This window comes from Macrosteles quadrilineatus, unplaced genomic scaffold, assembly GCF_028750875.1.
Source record: "Macrosteles quadrilineatus isolate MER2022 unplaced genomic scaffold, UCM_ALF_1.0 Scaffold_3__2_contigs__length_128488019, whole genome shotgun sequence".
NCBI classification, from domain to species: Eukaryota; Metazoa; Arthropoda; class Insecta; order Hemiptera; family Cicadellidae; genus Macrosteles; species Macrosteles quadrilineatus.
Window position 1 is genome coordinate 40,961,839 of NW_026542596.1, and position 26,305 is coordinate 40,988,143.

The 26,305-nt window shown below is 34.3% G+C and overlaps 1 protein-coding gene across 4 annotated transcripts in view; it reads right to left on the reverse strand.

Moving 5' to 3' along the window:
* Positions 1–26,039, reverse strand: part of LOC128988519 (proton channel OtopLc-like) — a 72,853-nt gene extending 46,814 nt beyond the window's left edge. The window contains exon 1 of one of the 4 annotated variants that reach the window (XM_054409888.1): positions 25,934–26,039. The gene's annotated coding sequence lies outside the window, so the exon portion shown is untranslated. Of the gene's footprint in view, positions 1–17,440; positions 17,656–24,505; positions 24,683–25,933 lie in introns of those variants that run through there. The other 3 variants (XM_054409887.1, XM_054409893.1, XM_054409889.1) reach the window with 3 other exon arrangements.
* Positions 26,040–26,305: the final 266 nt, after the last annotated feature.

Genomic DNA, 26,305 nt, shown 5'->3' on the forward strand with positions numbered 1-26,305 from the left:
CTTCAGAAAGTGTTATTAAAAAAATTATCAAGACCCATTTATAATAAAGTAGAATTATAATTTTGAAAGGCAATAAAACTGAAGTTTAAAAGCACTGACCCAAATTGGTAGGCCTACAATGTCAAGCTTAGTACAAAAAAGACGCTTGAAAAAATATGTACAGTATTAAGAAAATATGAAAACTTCTTAACACTAATCCTTAATGAATACAATTTTTGGAGATACTCAATCTGCTTTTTACATGAAGCACTAAATTTGGTACTTGGTTTTTTGTCAACATGTTTTGGCACTGTTTTTCAATTAAATCCATTTCTTTTTTCGGGAAATAATACATTTAGTCAGGTTGGGTAGCAGGAAAATATTTCAGTTCTGGCAGAGAGGCTGCAATTTTAGGTGGTTATAGTATACAAGTTTCTGAATCTAAAACCGCCCAGACCTTTTTATTATTTTAAATTAATTATTTTAAATATGAAGGTGGTGTTGTGACCCATCATTTTAAACTACTTTTTTTATGCTGAATTCAATGCCGCAATCCGTTTTTCATTGTCATATTTGGTTTTTGAAATATTGACATTTTAAATCAAAATAATTGTAATATTTTATCAAGAAAGCTTGATAACAAAAAACTTATAAAATAATTGATCTCATTTCAATATGGCGGATCCAAGATGGCGGCTGAAAAAAATACATCCGTCATAACCAAGTGAAAATAGGTCAACAATGAATGGTGGTGTCCACTTATCTTTATCTAGCACTATTTTGAGATTATGACCTTAGTTTGTAAATGCACAATGTTATAATGGACTAAAAATAAATTTATAAAAAGTTCTCATTACTTTAGAATGGATCACCATTTTTTTAAACGAATTGCAGCATCGTATTCAGCGTAAAAGTCTTGTTTGAAACGGTGGGTCACAACCCTACCTTTACATTTTAAAAAATAACTTCGTATCCAATATGGCGGATCCAAGATAGCGGCCAAAAATTTAAACCCAGTCAAAATGAAGCACTTGCTACTCTACAATGATCTGACGTGGTTCGGAGTTGATATCTTAAGAAATGTATAAAAAAGTAGGGGGGGGGACTCATTTAAAACTCACCCTGTATAAAACAATTCACAATTATTTTCCTAATAATTTTTTTAGTTTTGAACAGCCGCCATTTTGAAATGACTTGACCATTTTCAACCCAGGCCAAAAATAATTAATTTAAAATAATAAAAAGGTCTGGGCGGTTTTAGATTCAGAAACTTGTATACTATAACCAACTAAAATTGCAGCCTCTCTGCCAGAACTGAAATATTTTCCTGCTACCCAACCTGACTAAATGTATTATTTCCCGAAAAAAGAAATGGATTTAATTGAACAACAGTGCCAAAACATGTTGACAAAAAACCAAGTACAAAATTAAGTGCTTCATGTAAAAAGCAGATTGAGTATCTCCAAAAATTTTATTCATTAAGGATTAGTGGTAAGAAGTTTTCATATTTTCTTAATACTGTACATATTTTTTCAAGCGTCTTTTTTGTACTAAGCTTGACATTGTAGGCCTACCAATTTGGGCCAGTGCTTTTAAACTTCAGTTTTATTGCCTTTCAAAATTATAATTCTACTTTATTATAAATGGGTCTTGATAATTTTTTTAATAACACTTTCTGAAGTAGCTATTGATTCTTAGTACAGGTTTAACTGTCCGCACTCTGCCTTTTTTATGAAAATTATATTTTTCTGTTTATTGAGGTACAAACTAAAAGGCAGTGAAAATCCCAGTGTTTTTCTTTAAGAACCTGTTAGTATATGTCCTTAGGAATATAAATATGATAAAATACCTTTGGTTTACATAGTGCCTATAAATTTCATCAATTTTTCAAAATTTCGTGTTTTTTGCTAAAGATTAGACCAAAATTAAAGTTGGATGGATTACTGACTGGAACATAAAATGACCACCCCCATAAACATATTTTTCCTTAATTCTACAAGATTTTCTGAACATTTTAGTGAAAGTCCCATTGTGATATGATAAATACTGACTGAGTAATGATTTTTTTACCAAAACAATTTCGTAATCCCAATAATCAGCGGAAACGGGAAAACGCTTATTTTTAGCAATTTTTGAAAATTCATAACTAAAAAAGTATTCAAGATATCAAAATAAAATTTGGTATTCATAATTAGAATAGCAAAAGGAACACATGACAAAATAATCATTAGAATCTGAGAACATGGGTGTCATTTTCTTTTTTTGCTGGATGATTTGAAATGGATTGACCCTATATATATATATATATACGTCCGTGAACGCGATAACTTGAGTAATTTTTGTCCGATTTTGATGAAATTTGGTTTAAAGGTGTAAAGTGGGATAAACTTGAATGAGTTCGCGAACCAGCACGATCGGACCATGGGAACGGGGCTTTACGGGGGGTTTTATGGGGTAAAAATTGGTTTTTCTCACTTTTGACCCTCAAAACACAAAATTTCCCGATTTCTCTTCAGACCTTTTTAAAGAGCTGAAAAAAACAAATAATTTAGTATATAAAAGTATTCTTGTTCGATTATTAGTATCGGAGAAAATTAAAAAAATTGTAAATTTAAAATTCCCATGTTATTCTTATGAAGAATATTGTCAAATGTTGTAGTTTGCTTGTTTATGAATATATTTTGATCAAACTTGGCAAATTTATTTATTTTGTACTAAGCTATCAATATTTTACTCAAAAACACACTTTATTAGTTTCCTTGTAGCAGCAAACCTAGGTACTCGTTAAACTTAATGTTATTAAAATATATTTAACTGAAAATCAATTCAAATGGAAATTCGCTTAGTCGGCAGGTTTGCTGCGGCGGGGGTATTTTGATATCTCTTATGGTTTTCGAATAAAACGGCTGGCACACTTATATCAATCACCCTGTATTTTGTTCAAACTTGGCAAATTTATTTATTTTATAGTAAGCTATCAATATTTTACTAAAAACACACTACTTTATTAGTTTCCTTGTAGCAGCAAACCTAGGTACTCGTTTAACCCAATGTTATTTAAATAGATCAATTGAAAATCAATTCGGACAAATGGAAATTCGCTTAGACGGCAGGTTTGCTGCGGCGGGGGTATTTTGCCATTTTATCAAACCGTATATAGGCCTACCAATATATTTTTCAAACCGGTAGTCAATATATTTCTTGGCTACCGTACTTCAAACATTAGGTGTCAGAGAGAATCTAACTTTATTTTTTTTTTTTTTTTAGTGAAATGATCAAATTTGTTTAATCTTTTTAAGAGGGTGAGCAAATTTGCGTACAAAAACGCCACGTACTATCGGTTCAATAACGAAATACTAAGTATTTATATTATTTCGGACCAAATAGGCTCGATTCAATCGATTAATGGTTGAATGAATACATATAATGAACACTGTTACCGTACCGCGACAGTACGAAGTGCTGCCATCGGTGTTCGAGGTGAAGTGGATAGTGTTCGGCTCATAATCAAATACTTATCAGACCGAATCCCACCGGTGACACTAACATTTTGTCAAAGATTTTGCTTAGAATGTGATTACTTCTTAACTGTACATCTTTTTTTAGAATTTGAGGCATTTAAGTTATAATTTTATTTTATGAACAGAACAATTTTTTCGATAGTAAACCTTCATTTGATTTTTTCATTAACAGCATGTTTGGTTAGTTAGGTTAGGTTATGACAGTTTGCGAAATCACATGGCGTTTTTAGACAAAAAAGTGCTCACCTTGATAGCCTACCTAGTTTTTACCATCTGGTTAGCCTACTTTACTAATCGATCTTGGCTGAGATTACCTACAACGTAGCCTCATCAGACACAACACTCCCTATGATTATTAATACATGTTTCGTGATTTGATTAATCTAGTCAAACGATAGGCCTAGCCATACAATATGATATAAAGCAATTATTAATATTTAGACAATTACATGCAATTGATACTGTCATGAAAGCTTGAAAAGCACAAGTCAGTCATACAACAGTAAAATATGATACATTAAAGCAAAATAAGTTAATAAGTTCATTGTACTAAAAACCAAATAAGAGTACTGATAGCTATATTTTAGAAAAACATCATGCAAGATTAATAGAGCTAAAGTCCGCTTTGAAAAATCTTTAAGTCTGTAAAAGGGCCTTACAATACAATCAACCATGCATACATCACATTCTTAAAACTATCTAGGCTAACATGCTGAGCTGACAGAGGAAATCAATTGAAAAGGTCAATTACCTGTAGCTTCAAAGGATGTTAGAAACTTGGTCAGTCTTGTGTAGAGTCTACTGATTTTATTTTGACCTCGTGCCCCATGGTTTTATACATGCCTGCGTGCCTGTGAAGAATGAGAGAGTTTAAGTTAAGGGATTTTTGTATTTATGTAACTTAAGACACCTGCAAAAATGTACAGGTTGATTACTGTTTGAATTAGGCTTTAATTACTGCGCCATATTCATAAGCAGTGTGACTAAGTTAAAACAAACAAATAAGAATAGCCTATATAAAGTACAGCAAACCTTGATCGGAACAGAACAAGTTAGGCCTACCAACAAATTAATGTAAGTTAGTTAGGGGTACTTTCCTGCTAGAGAGACATTCATTATTATTGATGATTTTACGATCTTAGTTTTGGTTAACGAAAACAAAAACTCAACATAAACAATGCGGTAGGCTATTATAATATTAAAGAGTAATTTAATGGTACTGTACCTATTAACTAAAATAACAAAACCCAACTACACTAATGTAAAGTGAAATGTAAAGTGATGATGTTAACGACTGATATTTTAGTTTAAAATATCTTTTTAGTCTAACATAAAACTGATATTAGGCTACTGTAGTTGTAATGGTAAGTTAGTGGTTGAAATTAACTTAGTAACTTAACCCTCCAAGTGTCTCTACTTTTGGTCTTAATGTTCGCCCATTTATTGCGCAATCGCAGGGTTTTATTAAAATGTATCTTAGAAACTTAAAAACAATGTAAAGTAAGTTATACTGTTTTATATATCATTTTGTTTGGAAAATTATGGGCTTCAAGGTAGGCCCTAACATATAAAACATTACAAAAAAAATTTCAACAATTTTTGTGGGGTTAACCCTCCAAGTGTCCATAGTTTAGGCCTTAATGTCCACCTATTTTTGGCGCATTTGCAAGGTTTTATTAAAACGGATCTGAGAAGCTTAAAACAATGTTAAATCTAATGTTCTATATACCATTTTGTTTGGAAAATCATGGGCTTCAATATTATATATAAAACATAAGGAACATTTAAAAAAAAAAAATTTTTAGGTAAAAAAAATATAATTTTGAAAATTTTCAAAAAAAAAATAAGTTCGCGCTCAATGAAATTGTATAAATTATAGGCCTATAAATATTTGAAAATAGCCACTTTCTAAATTTTATGAGGATTACAAATATATAATAATATAAGGAAGTAGATTTGCAAATAAATAAGTTATGGGCAAAAAACTGATTTCAGTACATAGTGTTTAGCTAAGAATGCATAGCCTAACCATAGCTAGGAATCTGGCTGATAATTTACATCAATATCACTACCTACTTCTTCAGGATCATCAACCAGCACTTCAAAACCACTTAAATCTTCTTATAATGCACCACGTATATCACTACTTTTGATTTTTAACACTAAAACAATGATAAACGTAATAAAACACATCAGTCATCGGTCCGGGGGAACCTAGCTGTTTACAAATACACGCACGTCAGCTGTCTGCTACAATATCTTCGGAACTAAAATGAATAGCGCTTAGAGACAGACCTCTGGAGAAAGCTTAGAATATTACGGAAAGAACGATACCTAACTCGATCCAGTTCAATCCGATTCAGTCAGTCATAGAGCCTTCGCCGTAAACGATGTCTGCGTGTCGAAAAATCGACAAGTAACACTACACAAAGTGTGCTGCTTGTCGAATTTTCGTCAAGTAACACTGGGAGGGTTAAGTTAACATTTCTCAAAAATTATAAAATAGGCTAAATGAAAAAAAAATTATGTTTGCGCTCAATAAGTTGTTATAATTTATCGGTCTACAAATATCTTAAAATAGCCACTTTGTTCAGAATTTTATGAGGATTCCAAAAATATAATAATATAAGGAAGTAGATTTGAAAATAAATAAGTTAAGTTATGGGCAAAAAACCGATTTCGGTACATAGCGTTTAGCTAAGAATGCATAGCCTAACCATAGCTAGGAATCTGGCTGATAATTTACATCAATATCACTACCTACTTCTTCAGGATCATCAACCAGCCCTTCAAAATCACTTAAATCTTCTTATAATGCGCCACGTATATCACTACTTTTGATTTTAACACTAAAACAATGATAAACGTAATAAAACACATCAGTCATCGGTGCGAGGTTAACCAAGCTGTTTACAAATACGCACGTCAGCTGTCTGCTACAATATTTTCGGAACTAAAATGAAGAAACAGACATCAGGAGAAAGCTCTGAATCTGCTGAAAAAAATGATACCTAACTCGATCCAGTTCAATCCGATTCAGCCAGTCCCAGAGCCGTCGCCGTAAACAGTGTTTGTGAGTCGCAAAAGCGACACATAACACCACAGCGGGTGTGTTATGAGTCGCTTTTACGACACATAACACTCGGAGGGTTAAGGTAGAGCCTATCGTAAAATCAATTTAGGCCCTAGCATAAAAGTTCTTTTAGGTTTTAAATAACATATGTACCGGTATTGTTATTCTGCCTCGTGCCTGTGAAGAATGTGTGTTTAAGTGCTTTTTGTATGCAAGAGACAAGCAAAAATGTACAGGTTGGTTACTGTTTGAGTTAAGTTCAAATTACTGCCATAACGTAATCATAAGCAGTGTGACTAAGTTAAGTCATAACAAACACAAGAATAGCCTATAAGTTAAAGTAAAGCAACCTTGACCGGTACAGAACAAGTTAGGCCTGCTACCAACGAATTAAATAAGTTAAGGCTAAGTTAGTTAGGTACCTATGAACTAAAATAACACAGATACCCAACTAAAGTGATACGGTAATGTTAACAACTGATCTTTCAGTTTTAAAATAATTTTAGTATAAGCTTAACTTTTAACTGTTAAGGCTACTGTAAGTAGTTGTAAGTTTTAATGGTAGGTTAAGCTACTTTACTTTAGAGGTCGAAATTAGTGTAGTAAAATCGATCAATGCAGGCCCTAGCATTAAAATTATTCTTGGGATTAAATAACTTATGAAGTTGTTCCGCTTATAAAAAGGCCAACGGTAACTTAATGTAGGTTAGGCCTAGGCCTATTTTAAATTTACAAATTATTGACCAATTCATAGGATAATTAAATTGTAGCCTACTTTGAAGTTGTAAATTGGCTTTGGTAGCCTATGTAACATAAGTTTAGGTAAAATAATATTGACATCCTAGGCTAAAATATGTCAAAGGTTAAACTGCAATGGCAAAACAGGAAAACGCATTTTCGTCTAAATTAAGGTTAGGTAAAAAAGATAAGAGATGATTCAAGCCTTGGAGATGATTAACTTATAACTTCAATTTTCTGGGCAAATGCATTCACAATGATCTCAATGATTAGGCTAGGTTTTACTTTTTCTTTCAGCATTCAAATGAGATTTTTTTGTTTGCTTATAAATATTAGCCTTATAGGCCTAACTTATTTAGCCTACATAGCCTTGCATACTATCACACTTACATATTTTATTTGTGTGTTAACAATCAATCTTAGCAGTCGGTACTGCATTTGTAGGTTAAAAGATTTTAATAAATTAGGCTTGGCTCTATTAAGTTACGACTAGAGTGCAAGCCTAGCCTACTTTGATAATATGTAACTATGAATGCAAAACTTAACTTGATAACAAGATGCACTTACCTTGAAGCTGGTATCTCAAGTTGACCACCATTAAAAAACTGTATTCAGCCGTAAATAATTGTATTATTATACATCAGAATCTCAAAGCAAAGGGAAAAATACAATCATTGCAACATGGTGTGAAGTGAAATAAAAATTACGAGATTGAGACTAGGACTAGAGATGATTGATTGAAATGAAAGATGCTCTGGAGCTGCCGTGCCGAGTGCCGATGATGGAAGATGATATGAAGAAGATGGATGCTACCATGCTAGATGCTAGCTAGCTACAGTAGCTAATAGATCCATCCGCGCGCGTTTTAATGGCGCGCACAAGAAAATAGTTCTAATTTAAATTGAAGATATTTTTGTTTCTACCCGTTTGGGTAGAACTTTTATTTTAGTATTTTGTTTTTAGCATCAACCTTATTCCCTTTATTACTTAATAAAAGCCTAGTTTATATTTATTTTGATTTTCTGGATGAGCTGAGTCCATAAACAGTTTTCAATCTTATTAATGTTGTTTCAATGTTGAAATAAAAATTATTTCAACATTATTCAATATTGACAACAATGTTTTCAATAAATGTTGATCAATGTTGGGAAAATAATGTGTTAATGTTGAAATAATGTTTTTTCAACATTAATCAATATTATCAAACAATATTTTCATAAAACGTTGATCAATGTTGGGAAAATGTTGCTTCAACATTAAAACAATATTCTCAGAACAATATTGTTGACAATGTTAAGCAACATTATTTCAACATTTTAACAATATTGTGTTGCTACTTGGGTTAGTCTATTTCAAGAAAACTATGATAATTTTCACTATTGTCTTCGCTGTAGACCGGGCGTCGCAAATATGCGACATTACAAAAGGTTATAAAAAAATACAAAAAAACTAGAATTATTTATTTACAAACAAGACTGTAGCGTATTACAATGTAAATGATAAGTGGTTTACAGGTTTTCACCCGTGGTCTGTGTGTACTGTTATCCAAGTAACAGCCGGTCTATGTGTAAGATTCAAATGTATACCTCGGTCTATGGCAATGACCGTGGCGTCGCATATATGCGACGCTCAGTAGCGAACGTGTTAATGAGTTTATAGAATTAATTATTCATATCCATACACCTACGGTAGCTAACAACGCAGTAAAGATCGCTGGTTAGCTCCACGGTCGACCGTGCATCCCCCTTCGAAGGGTCATACATCTTGCTAAATCCTTTCGAAAGAGGTAAGCCTGCAAACGAGAGAAGCTGATTGAGGAGGGCGAAGGAGAGGACCTCCTTCCCTGTTTCTGTATTTGATAGGTTAGGTTCCCTAACAGCATAAGTATTCACCCGATATGACCCACGCACGATCTGTACCTGAAAGTCCTTACTTTCATCACCATCTCCGAAAACAGTTAATTTGTTACAGTTTTATACTCGTCCAATCTTAATGTATTGAAATTAAATTTTCGTACTTTTTCAAAGATGGGACATTTCTCTCCATCGCCGATTATTATTCTTTAACTATTTTTTTCGTTTGTACGTCTGTTTTGTTTGTCAAAACGATTGTTCGTCCGTGAGTTTACCATCAATTACCACCCATCTACTTAATTTATAAGGACTGAGATAAGTTAAAAAATATATATATTTTTAACTGGTAGAAATACCCTTAAATTCACTGCACCCATAGAATTAAGGGAGAATAATTTACTATTCACAATTAATTGTTCATCAAATAATGATCCTTAGTAGAGAATATGGATTAAATTAACACCTAGCACAAACGCAGGACAAATAAGTAAAAGTTAAGAGTGTAAGCGATTTAAATGGCCTTCTCATGTAAAGCATCCTATAAAGGTCAGTCAGGAGACAACAATAACATCATTAGTTAAGGTCGGTGAGCAGCATAGCGCGGGAAGGGTTGGTAGTTTTGGCGGGAGGGAGGATCAGCTGGAGAGGTCACACACTGCGGCAATCTCCAATCTCCGACAGAGGTCCTGTATTTTATTAAATCAGAAGTTCTAACCCTGACAGTATATAGTTGCTTAGCGAAGTGATTTATAATACTTTTGTATTTATAATAAAGGATAAAAACAAATCAAATTAAACTTATCTTTGACTATGGATCAAACTAGACATTCTATTCACATGCGTGTAGGTTCTCGCCAGTTTTAGAAGAGTGCGCTTTTATCAATCACTTATTTTCTTTGTATTACGATTTTTTTATAAAACAAAACTGGAAAAAAACTATTGTAACCTTAACCATATGCACATTATATGACATTAGCTAAGAAAGAAAACACAATTTTGGCAGTAGTACGGTCTGCTCATTTAAATTCTTGACATTTGTATAAGCACTGCGTAAAAACGTGTTTGGTGAGTTCTTAGCAACAACACGTTGTGCAATGATCATTAGGAAGTTAGTATTTTGAATAAGACAATTGGCTATGGATGGTCCATATCATAGCCTCCTCAAGTACAAAGCGCGGTGTGTGGTAACGTCTCACCATTGCCATAGTTATAACAGACATGTAAACATAAACATTGCGCAGAAGCTCCATTATGAATTAGTGCAACAGCTGTTTCGGTAGGCCGGGACTGCGGTGTTGCCACTTTTATCTCCCCGCGGTCATGTAGAGGAGGCCATGGCCATAGATGGAATGTCTATTTTATTCTTAATATCAAAGCTTAAAATCTCCAACTTTCTTTAGTTGACCAATTAAGTAAAAAATACTCTGGTCTTAAATTGAATTGATGATCCATCTTGTCTTGTCACTTCTCCTTGGACTACGTATTACGAGTATTTATGCTATCTTACAAAGGTTGACGATAAGACCATGGTTTTGCCCGTTCAGTTAAAAATAATACAAACTATTCCAAAGTAACTTAAACAAATGCTTAGTCTTAATTTGTGATATGACTGGGTTTTTTCACTAAGCATGCACGTCTCAAATATATTTTGGGTAATTACCCTCAAGACTATTAATGGAAGACATTGTTTGGGCCAAACAGCTGTTGGGGTCGTGGCACGCGCTGGTATGGGATCAATATCCCCATCCCATCCCTCTTCCCAACCCCATCCCCGCGTCAAACACCATAGTACACACAGGGTACAAACTACTGTAGTGTTGGGGTGTAAATAATAAACCACCCCTATATTAGGGACAGGTGTCGAATGAGTCAGGAGATTAAAAATTAAAACCCCCATTAATTTCGTGGGCTCGAATTACGATTCAGTTTGCCATGTAGGGTTGTAGAAATATACCGAATGGTTGTATAATCCAGGGGGGTGTCCCTAGGTAATGAATTCATTAGATAAAAAATATCAAATTCTGAAAATGTAATAAAAAAACAATATCATGCTATTTTTACTATAAGGGCTATTTCTACGACACACTTCGCAGACGAATTTTAAAATCAGAAAAATTGTCAATTGATCTTCTTGAACCAGTTGATTCTTTTAAGTTTTTTACGATGTAAGAATAAAAGGTACTTTAAATCATACATAAAAATTTGAAAATAAAAATAAAATGAAAAAGTAAATCGGTCATGGGTCTAGGTCTTTTCCGTGCCTCCTACGGTAACAGCTACTACGGAAATTCGATAAAACAGCAGTTTTCGCTGCATTATGATGAACAGTCACTTTAGTCTCTTGTGATAAAACATTATGAAATAGACCAAGAGCAGGACTGTCGCACAAGAAGCAGAGGAATCCAAGGCCATCCAGTGACATCCATTGTTTATTAATTGTCCTGTCACGGTCTATGAAACAGACAAATAAACACTCGCCGTGGCGATAGACTTGTCCAGCTAGTTTCACACATCAAGATCATCATGTCTCAGTATCATGTTTGTCATCAATCCTAGCAGAAGAGAAATTTATCACATCAACAATCATCGCACTAGGATAAACACAAACAAATGACTGTGGACACAGCCAGTAGACTTCTCATCCTGTAGTAAGATCTCAAGCGTGTGTTGTTGTATTTTGATTGTAATTAATTGAAGTAAGCTGATTTATATGGTATTCTCTTGTTTTGGGGAGAATTTAAAAGATTAGTTTGACATTTTGGTAACTACACATTGATCAAAATACAATAAATTCAAATCCCAGATGTTAAGAAAGTTTTTTTTTCCTTAAATCGAATGGAATGGAATCTAGATTATAAATAGAAATTAGAAATCACTACTAGCTTTATCACGAAATCTACATAAACAAAAATAACTCGACTTCAAACAAACAACCAAGAATTGCTCAATTTCTTATCAGAGATTGCAAGATATTGACATCCGTATAGTCGATTAGAACAGTGGTGTAGTTGTACACGTAATGGAGTGCAGGGCTTCTGTACATGAGGTCCCAGGTTAAAATCCCACCAAACACTAAATTCGTTTAATTACATAATATGTGTCCTAGGGGTTCGGAACCCACACAGCTGTAGATCCAACAATGTCAAACCCCAACAGTTCTTCCACCCGATAAATCATATCTCCGAATCGGATAACCCCCTACTATACAGCCGTACTAAAAGTGTTCACATTGCTAATTTTTCAGCGATTCCCGCCGAATCGGTCGATACTCCCGCCAAAACTCCACCACGATTGCCCGCGAGTGTAGCCACAGTATAATTGGACCACATACACAAACACTGTGAGTGACAAGTGTAGGGGATCATATAACCCCCTAGCCCCCCCCCCCCCTCAAGGATGTAACGTGACGCCAGACCGAGTGGCGGCCCGCGGCCTTACGTCATGGGAACGATCCTGTGCAGCTGCATAGATACTGTCGTATTTCATCTTAAAACGTAAATTTGTATCTTAACTAGTATATTTTCGATGCTTTGCAACAGGGTATGAAGCTTAGCCGTAGCAACATGATGATAGCAACATCGATAACAAAGTTAAGCCACTTTTGGTTTTTTTGTAATAATCGATGTTAAAATAAAATAGAGAATTAGCAACATGAATTTCGCCATCTACCGAGAGTTGGTAAATTCTGGTAAAATTCTTTGACATTTTCACAATTGATTATATTTGTCGGCAACAAAATTGACCGAGCGTTTTGGATGTTAGTAACATTCTCCTCCTTCCAGGCCATTTGGCAGGTCAATCACTTCAGTCGATCGAGCTATTAGAGTTCTTACTCCTGACATTAGTAAGCTATTAGGAATTCGAAATCACTGCTTTAAATTTGTAATAAGATATTTTGAATAACATCACATTATCTACTCCAAGGATTGAAGCGATCTTCTTCTCGGACTCGTTGCATAACACTACTGTCACTATTCCTTTACCTTGTCTTTAAAAAAGGTTTCATTCAAAAACACTGAGGTCTTAAGTTTCACCAAAATTACACAAGTAATATGAAACGAGAACCACATTCCCGACATGTGGTTATTTTACTCGCTGCCAATAAGTACGCCAATAAACGCTTGGGGCGATAAATAATGTCAAGACCTTCAAAAAGAAATGTAAGGTGTATAATAAGGTGTATGTATATAATGTAAGGTTAACGGTATATAATCGAAAAACTCATAATACACTTTCAATGAATAATGTTTAAAACTATTTCTATATTGAAGCAATTCTCTATTTATAAATGTCATAAGTAATGAATTTCCGATTCTTATACACTCGCTATCCTAGAGGCAACGATTGGAGCGTGGTCGGGGAAGTAATAAGAGACATCTTGGTAACACAAATTTGGTCTCAAATTGGAATGTAACTAGCATTTTAAATGTTATCATTGACATCTCTTACTAGTAAAAAGTTTAAAATTTGTTAGTAAAATCAGCGTAAACTCGATCCTAAAGTTAAGCAAAATCCCGCCAAAGGTGTTACAAAAACTTAGTATGGTCATCAATTAAAGTTGTTGCATGATAATTTCGTTATACAAAGGGGTGCAAAAGTAAATAGAATATGTTATTTTATTGTAAAACTAGTAACAACAATGGGAATGAGAAGTTTTTCACAGTAGCGTATACATTATCAAAGCTCGGACTCAGCTGTCTGTTAAAATGAAATATTTTCGCGCGACTTAAATAAATTAAAACATTTTTGATCACTAGAGCAAGAACAACTTAGCGCTCACACTATTACGAAATTCCCAACGTCCAGAAACCACCAATGTGGATTTATGTGTTTCCTGTCTCAGTTTAGCACTTTTGTTTACTCTATTCCGCACAAAGCGTCCGCAAGCTACAGACGAGTAGTTACAGCTGGTAGTTACACCCAGCTGCGGTAGTTACAGCTATAACTCTGTAACTACCCGCGCGTGCCACTACACGCGTCCTCTGTTTGTTTACAAAGTAGTTGGAGCGGCTTCAGTGGTATTGTGTCAAATACGAAGATCTATTTCTGAGTTCTGAAACAGACCATGGTTACTGTCTGCATACCAGTACTTTCTAATCCAAACACAAGCCTTTTATTTTCAAGCATGTTTCAAATACGAAAATTTATTTGTAAATTCTTAAACAAAACATGGTATCTGCATGCCAGGCGTAAGAGCCGAAAATATGAAACTTTCGTTTTAGGCTTGTGTAAAATACGAAAATCTATTTCCGAGATCTCAAACAATCCATATCTGATGATCGCTGTCCGCATACCAGACGAACCCAAAAAGCAAACCTTCTATTTAGAATTCAGGTTTTTATTGTACAAGTGCATTTTCGTAATCCTAGAAGACGTCACGAGTTAAATGGTGTCATTTGGGTATTTCGGATAGTAAAATAATGAAATCAACAAATTCATCGATTAATTGTCGACAGTATGACTGTACAGTATAACTTAATTGTCTCTAACATAATGGTCAAATTCACACACATAAAAGTACTTAAGTCTTCTACGCACCAAACATGAACTAACGGTCCCTAATCTTAAGCATGAAGGTCAAACTCCCATACATAAAAAATAAAAAAATGAAGAAACAAACCATAATTCCAAACATGGATTAAGATCCCTACACCAAAACACGAAGCTCAATATTACCAAAAATATGGAGTAGACACAACACTAGCCTACATAACGCCATAGATTACAGAGTACATGTCAGATTTACTCCTTATTTAAATAACATTATAGGCTTAACGAATATTTAGGATGGCTGCTACAGGAAAACAATTGACAAGTCTACTGTATAATCTGTGATAATAGCAAACAAAAAGCTACAATCCTTACTCCAACACACGAAAACTCAAATGTCATTAGTATTTTTTCTTGTAATTGTTGTTGTTGTTTTAGTACTGAATGTGTTTGTCTTGGGAAAACTTAATTCCAATTGTTGCAGTCATCCATTATATAATGTTTCAAATTGTCAATTTGTTATTTCTTGTATTATTGTTTTTGTTTTTGTAGTTATATGGAATGATTTTATCTGGGTATTATTTATATTTATTGTATCCAAATATATTCATTGGTTTTCACAACTTATCCTTCTTTGATGTTAAATTATAAGCAATGAACATCAATTTTAGGTGTTTAGCGTGTCTTAATTTATATTGTACTCCATTGTACTAAAGTCATTCGAGAGAAATTGTGTAAGTATGTACAGTTTGTAAAATGAGGATATCCGTTGATATGTAAAAAAAAAATAATAAAATATTTTCTACAATACCTAAACCAGTTTACTACCATTTCAGTGTTTACTACTAACAGCTTACGCACAAAATAATCTAATTAAGAAGGATTTCAATTAAATACCACGACGGATAAAATCAATAGACCAAATAATGGCGTTGTGTTATCATGCCTTTGTGGACATTAGAATTCGCTGAATATCCTAATTAACATTAACAGAAAAGTTACGTGTACACTTTCCCCCTTGTATAACCAATCCCAATTAAATTTTCATAATGCTACTGGAGAACTGATCCCTGTTATATAGAAGGGCTATTAGATTCGCTCGTTTAAGTTCAAGAAATGTTCTGTGCCATGGTATATTAATCTGTGGTATTTAAGACTTAATTGATATATTCAAATTTCTATTAAGGATTGTTTATTGCAGAAACCCCTTGTTAACCAACATGTTTTCACAGTTGTGTGATTTTTGCACCAAACTATGTATTTCAATTTGTACATCAATACTAAAAAGTCCAAATCAGAAAAAAATATTGGTTCTGGGGTTTAAGCAATGAACGATTTCTTTTAGTTATATGGATTCAAGATATATATATTGCCAACCCTTAGAAGGCCCTTAATGTGAAACCCTTAATAAGTCCTATGAAAAATGTGCCTCCCACAGTTATCCCACCTATTTTACTTAACAATGAGAAAATAGGGTTCGGCAATCTTCACCTTATATATTTTTTTATTTTATTTCATCCCCGTTTTATAATTTTTATCATTTCACCAACCCGATTCTTCCTTGGGAAGTGGGCTTTTTGTCTCACCAAAAGGTATTAATACAACTATTTCACAATAATATCACTAACATCCATTTAAACTTTATTACATGAGAATTGAGTTTATAACAATATTATTCTCCACCTATTGTTGTTTTCCAAGATAACTCCAATATAAGTGCTTAAACACAGTACTTGATTTGTCAAAACGGTGTCTTAACAAAGCTGAAGCACTTCGAATAAATTCAACATAATAGTATACAATACAAGATTATTGAGCAAATCAGCATGTTGTAACCATCGAAGTATATAACACAATACTTCGATGGTTGTAACTATCACTGTTCAGTTACTGAATAAAATAATGTAAGTCGCCTTTTTAACGAATTCCCCATACTGTACGTATAAAATTGTATTTATTCATACGAGTTTGCGAACCATAATGATAGGACCATAAGAACGAGGTTTTAGGGGATTTATGGGGTAAAACTCATTCTTTACAGCAAAAAATAAAATGTTTCAGTAGCTTTCTAACTCATTTTGTTAGAGCTTAAGACAGGCAAATAGTTTAGTATATTGAAGCGTTGTCAAAAGATAAAATTTAAAAAAAAATTTAAATTTAAAATTCCCATGTTATTCTTATGAGGAATATGTAAATCGTTGTAGTTTGCTTGTTTTGGATATATTTTTATCAAACTTGGAAATTTTATTTATTTTATAGGACTTCTAAGCGTATTTTACTAAACACTTTACTACTCCTCTGTAGCAGCAAACCTAAGTACTCATTTACCCTGTTATTTAAGTAGGGAATTAATTTGGCAAATTTAAGGAAATATTTCAGTGAAAATCAGACAAGGTGAATGGAATTTGCTTAATGTTTAGATTTGCTGGTGTACCTATTTTACCCCTTTTTCAACGCATACAACATCTTTTCGTTCATTTGGCCAATACGTAGTTATTAAATAGGCTGTTGAACTAACCAGGGTAACGTGGTTTATCAACATCTGGGCGAGTCAATAGTTGTACCAGCTGGTCCGCTACCACCCCCACACCCTAGAGACAACGTCAACTACCCTCCTAACCCAGATATTATGATAACACCACAACCACACATGCCTACTTTTAAATGCTATAAAACATTAATCAAGCAAACTATTCGTTTAAACAGTCAAGTTACAAAAAGAAGAAAATGTCTAAATACATAACGGTGAAACGCATTAAATTACCACTATAACATAACAATCTTACCTTTTTTAAAAACAATCGGCAGTGAAAGAAAATCACACAAATTCTATAAGACACTTATTTTGGTAACTAAACTATTAGAAAATAGTACGGAGATATCACAATAAGTTAATATTGGAAGAACAGCACCGGGTAAAAAATTGTAAAAATGACAGTGATAACAAATTAGTGATAACAGTGTAAAATGGTCAATTGTGGTCCAGCAAAGTCCAGACTAGCAAAACAGACTGATTGGGTGGAGCGGTGGAGGTGCGAACCCTGGCGAAGTTACTTCCGAACGTTTCCGAACACTTCCGATTGTTGGCGAATAGTTCCGGTAGATACCGAACGCAGCGCTACCTGTCCACTCGTAATTTATTTTGACGAAATCCGAAATTGGCAGCTTCCCAGACAAAAGAAACTCAATCAAAATAAATAAACAGAGATGGGTGGATGGTTTGTTTATGTTTAGAGTATTTCTGTCATTGCCGAACCTCGTTTGCTGTTTTCGCAGAGATTTGGTTCTAAAGTAAGCGCGCGGTTTTACAAGTTGAGTATGTGGGATGTTTACGGACAGTTTAGAACTGTTGTGTTGTGCTTGCTAATTAGAGAGTCATTAGAAGGACAAAATAACATATAACCTAATGTCAAAAATATATGTTTATAGTGTGACGAGATTGTTTTGATCTCATAACGGACAAAAGCAGTATTTTCAAGAAGTCAAGTATATTAAATCCAAGCTATCAAACATGAAGATGCAGTATGTCAAAATTTTGTTAAGTTTTTGTTTTCAATTTGTGTCATAAATCTTTAAAGGAATACGTTTTATCATAGACTAACCAACACAAGTATACTTCTCATCCTATTGTACATTTTGATGCTAGTTTTCCGTATCAAGTAGTTCATGTTGGTATTACCATTGACTATATATACCTACAGGTATATATAGTCAATGGTAATACTGATCGCTAGTGTCGAAGATATTTTGTTTCTATTACTTTAGGGCTAATTTCATGATTTTTACTTTACTGTTTGGGTGTATATAATTAGGAAAACAATAACTCTTACCCTAAATTAAGGTAAGAGTTATTGTTTATTATTAGACCGTTATATTTGGTTAAACAAGGTTTTGAATCACTGAAATAACAAGAAATGAATTGTAATCAAAACACGACCCCTACAGTGCACCGAATGCACCGGACAGAACTAACAATAAAATTGTCTCAGCTGTTTCATAAGGGGATATGGGTTTTATATGGTTTTATCTATGGGTTAATCTGTTGTACTTTGATACTCGCCAAATTATGCATACACTACATGTGTTAAATTCAACTCAATTTCTTTCGGTTTAACTGTAAGAATGTAGCCTATATCACTGACTATTGAGTCAAAGCCTATATTTTGATCTTACACGATAAATCGCATAAAAATTCCTAATTAGTCCGCATACTATACTCATATTTTATAGAGTAATTATATCATAATAGAAAAATCATTTGAGATTTTCATGTCTAGGAGATGTTGACAACAACATTTTACCAAGCAATCATGTATAATCTAGCCTATATTTGAATTTTCAGATGCTGTTTTGGAGCCAGGACACACCGAGAGAGGGTCTTCAAAAGATACAAAATACGTTCTTAAAATTTGTTGGAGTTCATCAAGAGATTCTTAATAGAAAAAGTTCTTTTAATGAATGGAACTGATCTATAGAATTTGTACGGACCTTTGAACCACGAAGAAAATGCAAAAGTATAAAAACGTTTTCCATTAAATACTCTACTACTTTAACACAAAATAAAGCTCAAAGAGTGAAAAACGTATTACCTCTCATCCTGTCTACTAGTAGCACTGTATACAAGAGCGGAGAGCTACTGGTAGTTCACTACAATGTAGACTGTAGACAGACTACTGGGCTACTGGTATTAAGATGCATGGGAGAGCGGGAGATTCCTCTAATGATATAACTATCGCATTCCCATTCATTAGAGTAGGGCGCTCATCACGCAAACACACTTGCACCACTTACTACACTCACTCACACACCCACACCTACACATACTGTGACGGTGACAAACGTGTACCAAACTGCTTAAACACAAGCGCAGTCAAGGGGGCACTGACCGAATTTGAGTTTTGACAGCTTTTGATGTTACGTCCGCAATTTGTATGTAATTTTTTTTTCTGAGTGATTTGGTAAAGTTGACTTGCGTGTTTAAAAGAGTAAAAATATGTACATGTATGTGGTCAAAATGAGATCCGTATGCGTTAGTTCAAACGACAATAGAAATGTTATTTTACAGTTCAGTAAAAAAAATAAGTTTATACTTGTTTGAGAAATAGGATCTGTAATAATAAATTATATTTTAATTGTAATAATAAAGTAATTAATTATGATTCTCTTAATTTTAGAAGACATTTAAATCTTATCAATTGTGATGGGGACGCCAGATATGAGCTTTTAACAATACATTTTATTTACTTACCTCATAATTAGAGGAGTCTTTGACTTTCCACTCACGAAACAATGAAATTACTGAGACATTTCATATCGAATTATAACAGATGACACACTAAACTGTTATAAGAAAGAACTCGTTTTGTGGGGAAATACCGGGTGTCCATAAATGAATAGCTGGGTTTTAACGCTTTATAACTTTTATACTATTAAACTTACCACCACAAAATACGCATCAAATGAAAAACCAACTCAAAGAGTTTATGCCTTCCAAAGAAACATTATTTAACAAAATCGATCCAACAGAACTGTAGATTTAATTGTACAAAGTTAAAAAGTAATCTCCAACTTTTTTTCACCACTAGAAATTCGGAGGTTGCTTGACGTTTTTGCAAATAACTTTTAAATGGTGAGGAAATCGACCAATGTGGAAGGTAATATTCCGAAAGAGAATAAAATTTCCTACAATCTACTATTATGCATTTTTTGAAAATACTCAAGAAAGGTACCAAAAATTGCCTCAAAATGAAAAAATTGAAAATCCCTGTCTTCAATGTAGACAATAAACATAGCAAACATTAAATTTCACACTTTTTTATTTTAAGCCAAATTTAGGCTACATTTATTGAGTATTTTCCTGAAATGCATAGTAGTAGATTGTAGGAAATTTTATTTTCTTTCGGAATATTACCTTCCACATTGGTCGATTTCCTCACCATTTAAAAGTTATTTGCAAAAACGTCAAGCAACCTCCGAATTTCTAGTGGTGAAAAAAAGTTGGAGATTACTTTTTAACTTTGTACAATTAAATATACAGTTCTGTTGGATCGATTTTGTTAAATAATGTGTCCTTGGAAGGCATAAACTCTTTGAGTTGCTTTTTTATTTGATGCGTATTTTATGGTGGTAAGTTTAATAGTATAAAAGTTATAAAGCGTTAAAACCCAGCTATTCATTTAGAAACACCCGGTAGTTTGAACTCGCGGGTTTAAGGGTTTTTGAGACGCGAGGTGGCAGAACATGGCACAATACAACAATCATGATAATAGCGGCTTTCCAGCCAGCCGCGTCGCCAAAGTAATCGTACTCAGGGCGAGAAAAATACACCGCTTTCACCGAATAGATTTTACTAGGATCCTTTATTGTTCAACCCTGTGCTTATGACTTCCAACTGCTCTTAAACTAGTGGCTAATCAAGCGTTCAGTGGGTAGTACATGAATGGTTAAATCGATTTAAAATATTAATTCAATAATATTTACAAATACTCATTGATGGCATGTTAGAAGTGTCAAGATGCCATACCTTTGGTCGTATCGTAATTTATCAAGTAAAATGACGCAATGGTTTCAACGTTTTTCGCATGAAAATCGTATTTATTCTTACAAACAATGACGTCAGCAGATAGCTAAAAGGATCAGCTAGATACTTTATTTAAAAAGATATGGGTGGGAACTTGTAATATTATTGACAACTAACAAAAAGTAATACACTGCCAAACATTATATTGACCTATTCAAATTTATAAAACTGGCAATGATAATATACTTAAGAATTGACATGTTAATATTGACGTGTTTTATAAGCGTAAGAGGGTCAGTAATACCACTTATAACAATTAACGCCATAACTTTTTATGGTCGACACACCATTTTCGTGATGGGCGTCCAGTGTTTACACAGGGGATACGGTGATGATTTCTCCAGAGCGTCGTATCTGTCAATTCAATTAGGCGAAGAGCAAAGAATTATCGAACCCCCTGTACAGTGTAGAGATTAGTAGCACGCATTCTGGCATGCGAAATATGATACGATACTGTAGGTAAACGGATGATGACGATGATAAAGGTGGTGTGATAATTATAATGATAATGATGTTTGTGATTATGACTATAGTGATCATTATAATGATGAGGAGGAGGAGGAAGTGGAGGGGGAGAGGAGGGGGATGATGATTATTAAAATGATTTTCGTTGATTAGGAGAAAAGGAAGGCAGAGAAAATTGATGAGGAATATGATGGCGATGACGATGGTAACAAATAACATGACAATTGTAGTGAATAGTGGTGGATATTGAAGAAGAACAAGAAGACGATTTCGATTAAGAACACGTGACAATAATATTGCCGTTGATGATGATACATCATAATATTATAAAACGCGCACGAAAAGATTATTTGACGATACAATATACCTGCACTACCCAAAGTCAGTTACTTACTAGATTAACTCCTAAATCAAACGTCGTCGATTTGTAAAATGAGTAGATATTACCAAACACGTCGTAGCACGGATGAGCACTTGTGTGCATCATTCCATTCATCAGCTAGAGCAGATTTGATCCGTCGCCACCACGCAGGACACGTGGCCGAGGGACCATTGTATGGAATATGGATGGTCCGTGTTATGGTAAACACGTCACATGTGTCATGTATACAACAGACAGACAGACAGACGCATAATGAGCCTCAGATGCAGGACAAACAGACATACAGACAACAGAACAGAGGAATCACAGTCCAGCACTGCATGCGGTAGACACCCCAGTATCACTGTATATAGTACGTCTCTGGGAGTGATTAGATTTTTACGACGTCATCATTGTGCGTACCGAGGGCGAAGATTGGGTGTGTTGCTAGCGCTAGCCTATATAGTGGCATTGACTTTATATCTACACCAGATGTAGATATAAAGTCAATGATAGTGGTAAGCGTCTCGGACTACGGTGCTGGAGTGACGGGTTCGATTCCCCACCGACCCATAAAAAACTTTATTTCTCTAGCAACTTCTTGTAAAATGCCACTGGCGTTGAAAAAAGACAAGGAAAGGATGTATGTTGAAAAGAATTATGTACAGCCTTGGTACATAGATTTAAGCCAAGCTGTATGGAAGTGGGTGTAGGCACATGATCCAGGCTGTAATGCATGGAAGCACAGTAAATAGGTGAGAACTTTGATAAGGAGCAAGTTTACGCTACAATCTACATGTCATCGTATCGAAGTATTAGAATATATTTCAGATGCAAATATTATCATGTGACATTGGGTGGCGTCAATAATAAACCAAGGTGTGTGTTATCTTTTACTCTAATAGTCAATAGTGGTATGATAGTGCTCGCCTGGTTATAAACTAGCCAAATCCTGAGAAAATGCTGTGGCTTTTAGCGCCTTTTCTATATACGGCGGGCAGTGGACGACTGCACCACAGTGAGAGTGTCGTACAGTGGGCGAGCGCTCAACAATATGAGGTCCAGTCTAAATAAACAGTTGGTCTGTGACAAGGTTACACATAACGTCTTATTTCGTTACATAAATACTCATTCTTCATTCTAATTTGGGTTCAAATACGCTCATAAGCACCTCCATCTTAATTGTTATCACAAATGCAACGCTAATTCAATGATCTACAAGTTTTCATAATTTGCGATGCCACCTTTAAGTTGATATTATCCTAATCAAGAGATATTCATTTTACTATTGTAACGTGACTTTTCCAATACACTGTTTTTTTTTATATATTTTGTAATAAAGAACTTAGATTCTTATTATAACCATTGCGCAGACAGGAGTTTATGTTCATAGGACCAAACACTTTCTTCGCTTGACTTTTTCTTCACTCTGAAGGACTTTGTTTACGCTTCTGGTAAATATTAGTGTCAGCGATCCGATGGTTGAAACCATCTGACAAAAAAGTGGGGACCATTGGGTGGAAATAAGGTGAAGGGGGGGGGGGGGTGAAGTTGAGTGGACAGTGTCAATGACTGGATAGAAGGGAGGAAGCCAAACCACTGCCATTTATAGTCGCCGCGCCGGACACGGAAGTCAAACACTCAACAACACATAGGAGGCTGTGGCTACGTGTGTTAAACAGCTGTGACTCGCCGGATGTCACTGCTATCTGTATCTGTAATCAGATGCTTCGACATCTGATTCGAACATCAGTGATTTTAGAGCCAGACTAAACAGTTTGGCGCGATATATAATTGGAATCTACGTAAATAATAAATATAGTACGGTATCGTAACTCCCTGGTTGAGTTATCCACCTTATGAAACCATTGAAGACATCAATTAAGAGTTTAACGAAATACGGTTTAGGTAGAAAGCATTTTGTTGTTTTCAATTTTTTATTTACGCTGTTTAACGTTGTTTCCCAAATAAAACGATAAAATCGTGTCTACAACTGCTCGTCCACTGATATGTTGTATAAATAAAAAATGAATCATAAATCAAACTCTAAATCAATTGAAATCGCATTATAAACGTTTCTAACATGAAACACACACCTAAGGTCTTCAAATTTTACAGTAGGTTAGCGGATAAAATTATACTTGTAGGTACTCTTCAACGGTAATTAGTATCCTTATATAGGCTAATTTCAAATAATGAAGGTCAAGGCATTGATTGACTGAAGATACTCAGACTTCATTGATATCCTAAAGCACAATCTACAGGTTGATTTGGTGTTTTATGTCAGTTTGTTATTGTATTACTCTAGATTGTAGCTTACAATAATACACTGTGTAACATGATTACATAGATTTTTTCAAATAACTATAACAGATATACATAAGTTAAGATTAGGCTACAAAAAAATATCAAAAATCATTATACATACAGACAAAATAGTCTTACCTTCATGACAACTCTGCCAACACTATGTTCTAACACTGAATTCTATAAAAAAAAATCACCCACGTAACATATTTCGAATTGTTCCATCAAAGCTAAAACCACTTCATCTATGCTAAAACACAAATTGATGGTAGTTTTAATGAAGACGAAGCTCTCAATGTACAAATTACTGAATAGGGTTTAGAATTGGAATGCCTGACTCATTTTGATCTGTTGAATGTTTACATTTCAATGTACATGTTTACAAACAAAGGTCTTCAATTACAACAAAAGTCAGCTTTATTTACAGGTGATTAAGTCAGTGGTGGGTTGATTAAATAATCTTTGTCTATAAATATACTATAAGTAGACATCCCAATGTCGTGTTAGATTTACTATACTGTTTTTTTATTATTATAAATTTTAAATATATAAATATAATTTAAATTTAATTTTCAATATTTGGTTTTGTGTTAGTTTTATATCAGTTATGGAAAATTAAATTTGTGTGTGCTTATGTAAAATACATTTTACCAAATTTCCTTGGAGGGAATACGCTATTACCGTAGGCGTAGGTGGCACGGCAAGACCTAGACCTGGGACCAAGTTCCTTTTCATTTTGAAGTCCTCAGAGGTCAAAAACTCGATTGGCTTGGATGTACTGTATTTACACATATGTGTCCGTGAACTCGGTAGTTCGAGTAATTTTGGTCCAATTTTGACCAAATTTGGTATTAACGTTTAGGGGTGGATACACTTAGACTCTATGATTTTGTGAACAAGGAAGATCGGGCCATAGGAACTGGGTGTTATGGGTTTTTTTTTCTTTCAAAAATAGCATCTTACAAATTTTTACTCTCAAAATATAAAAAATCCTGAATTTTCATTAGAACCATCGTGCAGCACAAACTTCTTCCGTAGATAATTAATATTCGGATGCATTTATACTTGTACGTTATTCATAGCAAGATGCAATATCATTGGTTGCTTTAGAAATGTAGAACAAGACTAAAAATGACTAAATAACAACATAGCAAAATTGTAAACTACATTAGGTGAAATTGCTACGTACTTGCAAAACGTAATTTTGCTGTAAATGTTCGATTTGTTTATTGACTGACGCTTAAGAACTTAATTCATCGAAAAATTTTTAATGCGTAAAAATCAATAGCCAATCGAGTATATTGCGTTCATTCGATTCCAGTAAGTAATAAAACATTACCAACTAATAAAACTATGTAACAGTAACAACAGTTAAATTCTCAGTTGAACTTACAGTATTAATTTAAAACAATACAACAATTCCGTACATTTAATTTCCATCAACAAGTCGCCAAGACATGCGCACTAGATATAAACAAATCTTTGTTTACAGTGACGCTACAGGGTTGAATATTCATTAGTTTCAACAATGGATTAAACAGCTGATCAACGCATTGTTGTACTCACCAGCTGACTATGAAGGAGTGGACTCCATGAAAGAAGTAATCCACACACAAAAACACATTGGGACGATTTAGAACCACGCACCGAAACAACACACGACTGAGCCGTGAGCCGAAGGGAGCGTTGTGCGTCGTTGAGCGAAGCGAACCCTTCTCCCCCACCCCACTTCCCCTACAGGTCCACCCCTCATCACTAGGGTGACGGTGACTCACTACAGCACGTCTGGTAGAAGTGGAGCCTCCCCTATGTGGTGGCACGCTTTTGTTTACATATTTTAAAGAGCTACGTATCCAGTTTCAGATGAAGTTCGTGTATTAATTTAAAGGGCCGAAATAGGGTTCGGTCATAAATATTTAAATTGACATTTGAGCAGGG